We start from the raw sequence: 10,000 nt of genomic DNA on the forward strand, positions 1-10,000 counted from the left end.
GCTCTATTCTTAGGGTTAGTTAACGGTTCCTTGGCATATATAGGTCAACTTGTTATGCCGCGGTTATGAGTTACCAAGAAAGTGTTGTAATAGGTGGTTCTGGTGTGTTAGAAATGTCTGGTGTTTGGCTTTCTCTAACGTTAATCAATTTTCTGACCCATGTAATGTAGCTAGTCAAATCAGTCATTCTTGTCATAATGTATTGTTATCAGCGGCATTGTACATGAAGGATCATTCATGACATTCTTTATAGTAGGCTTTTAAAAACTGTAATACAATTGTGATACTAATGAAGCAGAACGTCTCGTAGATTCTTTATAGATAATAATTTCTCATATTTAAGAAGTATAGCAAACCTAAGAGGGTCCATTTTAGCTAAAAAAATTTTGTTAAAAGAAGTAATTGTTTTTTAAATGGTATATATATCCCTTATAGTATATATATATATATATATATATATATATATATATATATGTGTGTGTGTGTGTGTGTGTGTGTGTGTGTGTGTGTGTGTGTGTGTGTATGTGTGTGTGTGTGTAAAGACATTTTATTTATGTCGAGTTCCTCCAGAGAAAGACAGGGCCACTCTCATCCTTTCACTTTTGAATCTTGGAAACCTCAGTTTCATTGACATATAAATTTACACTCGTGTAAAATTCCTATCCTGATTCTGTCGTAGTACTGTTGTTTGACATTGTAAGACCCGACCGGTCTTTGGCATCGGGGCAAGGTTCTATTTTCGATGGGGCTGCCAAAGAACAGAAAACAGGTGTGAGAGAACGTAAGATATCAGAGAGAACGAGCTTTAAAGAAAATGGGATCTTTGAGAGGGATACTATTGGAGTTTTAGAATCCTTCCCGGTTTTTCCCGTTTTCTGTTACATTGAATCTATGTTTATAGGATTATTGTCACCACATTATTCTATTATCATTTTGTCGTCACGTCTTGTGATTATAGTGTTTTGATCACTACTGTATTGAATTTTAAATGCATCAAGTTATTTATTCTAAAATAAAATATTCCCTGCTCTGTATTTTACCACGAAGGAATCACGGAGATATTTGCCGGATCAGATTCATTAGAAGACGTCTGGAAAGCCATTTATGACGTTATTTAAGAGCGTAGGCGGGAAATTCTATCCCCATAAGAAATCTTGTGGATTCAGGGGACTGGGTGCCAAGAATCTTCTCACTTGTGGTGTCAAAGACTTGATTTACTTCATGTTCTTCTTGTGACCTTTTTTGTATGAGGGAGGGAAGCATTTAACTCAGTCGTTTTTGTTTTTGTTCCCAAATAGACAATCTAACTGTTATCAGGGAAGGCAGATATTGTAAACGTATTAGCTTTTACTAAAATATATATATATATATATATATATATATATATATATATATATATATAATATATATATATATGTATATATATATTCTGATTGTGATTGTTTTTATCGATATTGTTTATGTTATTGTTGCAGTGAAGTTCCATCTGGCGAATGGTGGCTTATTTTTGTTTCAATAAAATGTAATGGTATTTAAACAGCGTTCCCCTGATTCTTCTCATCTTGTTATCTATGTGCAATATACTTAGCGTATGGCATAGGAAACCTTTTTAATAGGTTGATCGTGACTTTTGAAATGGCCGCAGTTGTAAATGTGAAAGGAACGCACACGTATGTAAATATGTTTAAGTTTAATTTATATATCTTTTCCCCTCTGAGGGGATTGTTCCATAAGGAGCCACTTTCCGGTTTTTAGCGAGTAGCTTGAGTCCCCAAGATGTTCAAGGGAGCTTACATGCCGAAAGCATCTGGTATTTCTCAACCCACAACTTTGAACCTACATATACGATCCATTATTCCATTAAAAAAAAGAGTGGGTATTGAACAGGCATGGAGAAATAACACAACGTTTATCTCCGTCTTGAACACTTGTAAATCAGTCTCAACAACTTATTTTATTTACCATATATTCTCAACACATTTCACACTGCCGCTGCTGCTGTCTGATATTATCAAAACTTCTACTTGGTCTGTTTATGGCATGTCAGCTTTCTCCGTTTAAATGAAAGGCATGGCATCTAAAGCTATATAGTAGATTCACATCAACCGTGCATTTGATATCTAGGCCAGTCCCTTACGACGCTCCTGATTGGCTGTTGATAAGCCATCACACAGCTGGAAACTCATTCATTCTCGAGACTTCACATGGGTAGGATCTATGTTCCACCTCTTCTGAGGCATACGTCTTTCAAAAGTATCCTTCAGGAGAGGTGGAACATACGTACTGCCTATGTGAACTATCGAGAGAGAACGGTTTCCAGCCCTGTCATTGGCTTATCAACAGCCAATCAGGACCGTCGTAAAGGACTGGCCTAGACATCAAATGCATGGTTGATGTGAATCACTGTAGTTTATCGCTCATCTAGATGATCCATGTTCTTTTTTTAGTCTTTTGTAGTGTAGTAGGTGTACTATAGACGTCTTCCTAAACAACCAAAGAAATCCAAGCAGTGCCTTCGACATTCAATGCTATCAAAATTACTATAGTAGATTCTCATTAACCGTGCATTTGATGTCTTGGCCAGTCCCTTACGACGCTCCTGATTGGCTGTTGATAAGCCAATGACAGGGCTGGAAACTCTCAGTTTCTCTCGAGAGTCCACATAGGCAGGGTATGTGTTCCACCTCTCCCTGAGAGATACTTTTGAAAGACGTATCCCTCTGGAGAGGTGGAACATAGATCCTACTCATGTGAACTCTCTCTAGAGACTGAGAGTTTCCAGCTCTGTCATTGGCTTATCAACAGTCAATCAGGAGCGTCGTAAGTGACTGGCCTAGACATCAGATGCACGGTTGATGAGAATCTACTATAGCATGAAGGACAGCTCATTCAACTTTGAACAAACTTTTTACCACATCTGGTTTATTAAGACAGTGAGACAAATGTGCATGGCTCATCTCAGGGATCTCCGATGTATGTGAAATTAACTATGAAAGCATCTTGAAGACCTTGTGCTGCTGACTCCTGGAGCGCTTCATTAGGATTGCCTCTTTGGCCAAAGTATTAACCATTCTCTTACAGTGAAGCATTTGATTTGGAACATTTTTGTCATGAAATCGACTATTGATACGGTGTCATTTCGTTGTCAGATTAGGCAGCTGTGAATTCAGTCTCCTTGACTGATTATTCATCAAATGCCTTTTGAAATTTCTCCTCCAGGATCAAATGCCACTGATAGTATTTTCAACCGAGAATAATTTTCCTGTCATAATGTGGTCAAGGGATCGAATTGAGTAAAGCTGCGAATACTTTGAATAGTTCATTCAGTTGTTATGGTTGGCCGGCTGGCTGTCTTATGTGGTCATCAGCGTTAGATTATAGCCACCGTCTTCTGACTATGAGTGTTTCTCTCTTCCTCCATTTGCTCACGTTTGAACCTTTCTTTGTATCTCCATTCTTGCGCACCCTGCTTTCCTCTGTTGGCATTGCATTTTCAAATGTTCCATTCGCTGTTACACCAATCGGGTTAGATCTATGGTTCATACTAACGTGATTATACCACTGCTCCTCTTTATCACTGTACCACTCAATCATACTGTGCTACTTCTTTGTAATATTTCTCAAGGAAATGAAATGCAAGTATTACAGAAGGTAGTATAAACATTGTATCAGTGGAAAAACAATACCTTAGTTGAACAGATGAAACAATATTTTCATAATGGGACCCAGGCATAATCTGATACAGAGGTGCAGATTGGCAAGTCTTGCTTGGAGATTGACGCACAGTGAATGATTTTGCCTTCTCAAGGAGCGTGTTTATACTAGGCTGTAAAGAAGTGCTTAAAGCAATTGCGGAACTGCTGTTGAGAAATCAACAATTATAGAAGTACTTTCGCTTAGCAACTGAAGCTCGTTACTTCTCTAATTTGACAAGAGTGTGTTTCGTCATCTTAATACATATATGTATATGTATATAATAGCATTCTAGGCTTGTGTTAACCAGTTCTAATTGGACTGAAAGATTTGCTCTTTTACTGTCCCTGCAATTGTCCTTCCCAAGAATGGCTGCTGGGTTATATCATCCTGCATTTTTGCGCTGTGACTGATGAGTCGTCCTGAGACAATTCGTCACTAATTTTCTCCCCCAAGTTGTGACGTCACTAGTGGCATTTCTTCATGCCATTTTGACACAGATGTCATCATTAGCGTCCTCAGGCACACACAAGTGGCTGGCAGAGAGGTGGACGGTGATGGATCTGCTATTTTGCTGAATGACTTGGTAGTAGTATTAATAATTGGAGATATATCAAGGCTTTGTATTTTAATTTTTTTCATGAGGAAGTAATTGATTGGAAATCTGCCATGCGTTTGATGCATACTTTAATTTAAAATTCCAGAAATACTATTTGCAGTACCAAGAAACATATCTGTGCTGTGCCTATAGTGTCTTATCCACTATGTCTCATCTTGAAATAGTTTCGTGGCCTAATATATCTTTGGCTGTCGACATCCTCTACAGAAGATATGTGGACTTGAGTAACACGTCAGTTATATTGCTCAATGTTGCAAATGCCTGTGATGCAGCTGGCAAAGTAATCTATTTTGTGTATACCTCTAGCAGTTGTCATGTGATGTCAAGATAATCAAGCGATTGTGACCTTTATAGAGAGAGAGAGAGAGAGAGAGAGAGAGAAGAGAGAGAGAGAGAGAGAGAGAGAGAGCCTTCATACTCCTACATTGAAAGCTCATCATTTGGTAGGATATTCACCCCTGTTTATCCAACCTTTCCAAGATCCTCCTGAAGTCGCTTCCATGATCATTTTCAGCATAACATGACCCCTCTCCCCTCTTGTATCATTCAGCTTTATCCTTTTCATTCAACAAATCTTCAAAGTACTCTCTTCATTAACTCAGGGATGCACACACACACACACACACACACATATATGAATGTGTGTGTGTGTGTAACACTTCTCTCAGCAACTCCCTACATTCCTCCACCACTCATGTTAAATTTCACTGCTTCACCTTCCTGGTTTCGTTTATCCCCGTAGCCTTCCTTAGTCGTGCTCACTGTTAAGCGTCATCTTTATCTCTTTTCAAAAAACCTTCCGAGATGTATTGGTTTCTATAGTAGATCGTTCTCTTTCACCGTTAATTCGGTTATGTGTACTCATCAATTATTCAACTCACTATACACAACTCATTTAATGTATGAAGAGAGTAGTGTTGAGTAAACTTGAAGAAGACGGGTGCGCTGAAGATATATATAGGTGTGTTCTGCAGTGTTTGTGGGTGGTGCCGATGGGTTGATGAATGCTTTTATGTACTAAGTTATGAACCTGCTATTTTTATGTTTTCTGAAAAGGAATTATAACTGTGTAACCAAAGTTAGTACTTTCGTGACTTCTGTTTTCCGGATTTTTATTTTAGAGAAATGTGGGTCGTATTTAGTGGATTCACATCAGCCATGCATCTGATGTCTAGGCCAGTCCCTTACGACGCTCTTGATTGGCTTTTGATAAGCCAGTCACAGGGCTGGAAACTCCCAGTCTGGCAAGATTTATGTTCCACCTCTCCCGAGGGATACTTTTGAAAGACGTATCCCTCAGGGGAAGTGGAACATACATCATGCCTATGTGAACTCTCGAGAGATTTGAGGGTTTCCAGCCTTGTGATTGGCTTATCAACAGCCAATCAGGAGCGTCGTAAGGTACTGGCCTAGACATCAGATGCACGGTTGATGTGAATCTACTATATTAACCATAACCAATTGTTGCTGCTTTGTTTCCTTTGTATTTTAAAATGAGGCTCTTCCTTCCAGATTATCTCTACCGCGATGATTAAAGGCTTAAACTGTGAAGATATGTAGGACCTTATGGAGACTTTCCAAGCAATTTTATTTTAGTGAATGAAAGTGAACATCTAGCTGACAGCAAATGACGGTGGTTTCATTTCTTGTGCTTTTGGCGTAACTCGGAATACATCCCTGTGTTCTCTCAGACAAGAGATGTTCGCTTGCAATGGGGAACACAGTTTTTCAGGAATGCACGTACAACTGCAGAAACGAAATTGATCAAAGTTTTCGCCTAGAATGAGACGTGAAAAAGAGCTGTGAATTGTGCTACTGTCAGCAGAAATCTTGGCTCTCTTGCTACAGAAGTAAGAGCTTTGCTAGAAAATGTTTACAGATGGAGAGCTTTCAAGCAAAATGTGTATCCTGACCTACAAAGTTTAGTTTGAGTAAAATCCTTAGGTCTCTCTCTGGGCTGTGCTCGCCGACCCCCCCCCCCCCCCTTTTTTTTTTTAATCAAATGCTCACAAATAGAGGGAGAGAGTAAAGTTGTCAAAATCGAAATTGTCAAGACTTTAGATTATAAAGGTAGGTTCTGTAAGTCAGCAGTGAATGATTTCACTCTATAGCATATCCTTATCTTGCAAATATAAAGTATAATAATGAAATATCGTATTGGAAATTTGTGAAAATGTCACTTTCATATTACAAATCTGTATATACAAAATTTCTCAAAAATTTTTTAAACTTTAGCAATAGCGGTAGTGGAGCCATATTTGTAATTGGATCGTCTGGTTGACAGTATCATTGCTTAGTTATCTACTTCCAGCGAGTCAAACTTAAGAGAATATTGTTGCCATAGTTATCATTAGTTGAAGTATACAGGTATTTTTTCAAATAAAACTTCTATTTCAGCATTATAATTAATTTAACGTCGTTAATTGGCTTCTAGAACCGATTGCGTGGGTGCGTGACCATGGAATTCAGCGAAGGTAAACCTAGCCAAGTCTACCATTCTTTGTAAAGAAAATGGATTAGCAGATTAAAAGAAAACGTACCCTCAGTGATGAACATTTATAGGGATGACTAATGCAAACCTAATACCCGTTACGCCACCAGTATTTGTTGTATTAATCACCAGAATTTTCACCTAAGATACTCAGATTTACTATTTTTGGTAGGCAAACGACCCTCTCTTTTATATGGATATTGTTAATGTACAAACTTGCAACGGTCAAATTGATTTGTCTATACAGGGCAAGAACTGCATATAGCGTACGCAACATGCATGATTATTACCAAAGGTCTGAGTCGTTTTATTAAAAAAAATTTTTGGCAATGTAAAGGGGAAGTGATTCAGGTAGGCTACGATGTAGGTGGGCAGGTGTCTCGAAAGGAGCCATGTCATAAATATGCCACTCGTTTACTGAATGAATTATATATATACAGGTACAGGGATGACTAATACCCTTGGGAAGTACTAGTACAGACAGATATGCACACAGGTAGATAAAGAGAAGGAGCGCGTATGCAAGCACTGAAGGCTACATGTTATAAGAAAAGGTGATTCAAGTAATGTAATATAGAAATATGTCCCCCTACAAGGTATAATATAGGATGCGTCATGTGCGAACCAATACTTTCTCTATCCCAATCAATGACCTTGGCCATGGCATTCCCCAGCGCCACTTTCGATAGAGTACAGGTAATTTGGAAGAATGCCAGAGAATCCGAGAGGAAGAAATGGTGATAGAGGGAGTGAGATTATATCTCTCTGTGTATAAAACCAGGAAGCTGAATGCTGCACCGTCTGGAAAATTGAAAAAAAGGGCGACAGATCGTAAAAGGGGGCCTTAAAAAAAAAAAATAAATAAAAATAAAAATTTGGTAAAGAATCTTCTTACATTAATTGCAGTTTTCCTTGGAAATACTGCATGCACATATTGCACCTTGATGACAAAAATCTTATGGATCACAGAATTGCTTTTTTCCTTCCTAATTAATGATGAGGCATCCTTTCCAATATATTTTGTCTCATTGTCAGTTCGAAGAGTTCATGTCCAGTTCATTTAAAAAGGCTAGGTACAGTTTTTCTTCAGTTTTTCATAAAGCTGACATGATTTTCCAAAATCTAGATGCAAAATATATGTAGTATTTCACAGGAGAGCGGCAGTTACCATGAGGAGATGTCTATCCCAGAAATAAATAGATTTTTCAATAAAAAAAAGAGGAGAGAGAGCACCCTTTACACGCATCTGTCACCATCCTTCAGTTTTCCAGACGTTGCTGTATTTAACTTTTAATAGTGTCATCTCAGTCTCTCCGCCACAATTTCTTCCCAGCAAGATTATGACATCATAAATAGGTCAAAATAGGTGTTTGGCACTTCCTCGTAAAGTAATATGGCGAGCATTTACCGCCACTATTCGCAGCCATCCAATTAATGGCAGATTTAAGGGGGAAAGATTTGCCAGGCGGGAGAAAATATGTTTCTCTCTCTCTCTCTCTCTCTCTCTCTCTCTCTCTCTCTCTCTCTCTCTCTCTCTCTCTCTCTCTCTCTTTGATTTTATTCGGTTATAATACGGAAACATTGCAAGAACAACAACAATCAATTAACCCCGTTGGGGGCTGGGGGTGGGGGAAGGTAGTGCCGTCAGTACTCCTCACGCGATGCAACTCCTTTCATTCCTTTTTACTGTACCTTTTTTCACGTTCTCCTCCTTCCATCATACTTTCCACCCTCTCTTAACAATTGATACATAGTGCAACTGCTTTGATGTTTTCCTCCTGTTACACCTTTCAGATGTTTTACAGTCAATCTCCATTTCAGCGCTGATTGACCTCACAGGTCCCAGTGCTCTGAATGACCTCATAGGTCCCAATCTCTGAAAGACCTCATAGGTCCCAGTGCTCTGAATTACCTCATAGGTCCCAGTGCTCTGAATGACCTCATAGTAGGTCCCAGTGCTTGGCCTTTGGCCTAAGTTGTATATTCAATCGATCAGTTAAAACCAACGAAGGCTTTTCTTATGCATCTTGCAACGTAGCAAGGGAGAAGAGGAATAAGAGCGAAAACATAAACGCAATAAGAAACTGAGGGGTAGACTGAGAGCGGCAAATGTTAGGTTATAATTAATGGCCTTTTTTCCGGTAGTGAAAAAATTTCGCTCGTTTACGTCATATCCTCACGATAGTGAAGAAGAATTTAATGAGAGGTAAGCTCGTGGATTCCACACGCCAAGTGGCGTTGAAAGAGGCAGATGTCTCTGCTGTGGAAAGTCTCATATCCCAAGGGACTTTTCTCAATTAATTGGACCGTGAATACGAAGGCTCACCTTTCCGTTTGATTTAGGGAATAAAGGTGTCCCTTTCGCTTCGAAGCGTTTAAATTGCTCAGTCGGTTACGAATTGGTGTGCAGAATTTTTGTTGTTTGAGATTAAGCTGGCCTAATGCCAGCACGGGCTCTTGCTCACAGAGCAGCCCGTAGATGGAATTTTTGTTTACTTTTGTCAGAGAGCTTTGTTTTTGTTGTTGTGATATGAATAAATTAGGCTTAAACACTCTCCTACATTGTCCATCTCTAATCGACTAATGATATTTTATATTAAGAAGTCTTGTCTTGATATAGAAACTTTTGTACGCATTGTTAAGATGGGCCATCTTATAAACTTAAATTACTTATATTGTATCCTCCATGCAACGCTATTTCAAGAGGGAACAATCTTGAGTCTACCATTATAATGATCTTAATTGTCTTCTTAGTCTTGTCATGAAAATTATTTGCACAGAAGACTATAAAATGAAAACAAAGCATTTCGTATATTTTAGATATAGAGTTAACGTTATTATTTATTTTTTTCGATCTTGTGATCTTGGTTGAGGTCAGTGCTCTTCATTTAACTTTTTGTTAAAACGTGGACAGAATTTTTCCTCCATATTGCCCGAATAGAAGCTGATGATGACTCCGGTAATGAAGCGTATCATGTTTTAGATCTCTCATCGGCTTCACCCATCAGAGTATGTAGTTCTAGTAGTCTCTTAATCCTTTTTATGAGCTTTTTTTATATAAAGAAGTGCAGACCCATTTATAATACTTCTTCTAACACTCCTTGAGCTACAATTGCAATCTGTAAGAAGTTTTGATGTTTTCCCGTAATTTCCGAGTTGTCTTGTCTTGAGAAGTAATTTGCTGCGTTATTGTCTCT

The 10,000-nt window shown here is 38.5% G+C and overlaps 1 protein-coding gene and 1 long non-coding RNA gene across 10 annotated transcripts in view; one reads left to right on the top strand and one right to left on the bottom strand.

The window, feature by feature from the left end:
- The window catches only part of LOC135215430 (uncharacterized), a 94,693-nt gene extending 84,742 nt beyond the window's left edge, over positions 1-9,951 (top strand). Inside the window, exon 3 of the long non-coding RNA XR_010314680.1 lies at positions 5,825-9,951. This is a non-coding gene — a long non-coding RNA (uncharacterized LOC135215430). The remainder of the gene's footprint in view (positions 1-5,824) is intronic.
- The window catches only part of LOC135215422 (PDZ and LIM domain protein 1-like), a 128,779-nt gene that overhangs the window by 50,344 nt on the left and 68,435 nt on the right, over positions 1-10,000 (bottom strand). The window lies entirely within an intron of this gene.

Source organism: Macrobrachium nipponense, chromosome 5, assembly GCF_015104395.2.
Source record: "Macrobrachium nipponense isolate FS-2020 chromosome 5, ASM1510439v2, whole genome shotgun sequence".
Classification (NCBI taxonomy): domain Eukaryota; kingdom Metazoa; phylum Arthropoda; class Malacostraca; order Decapoda; family Palaemonidae; genus Macrobrachium; species Macrobrachium nipponense.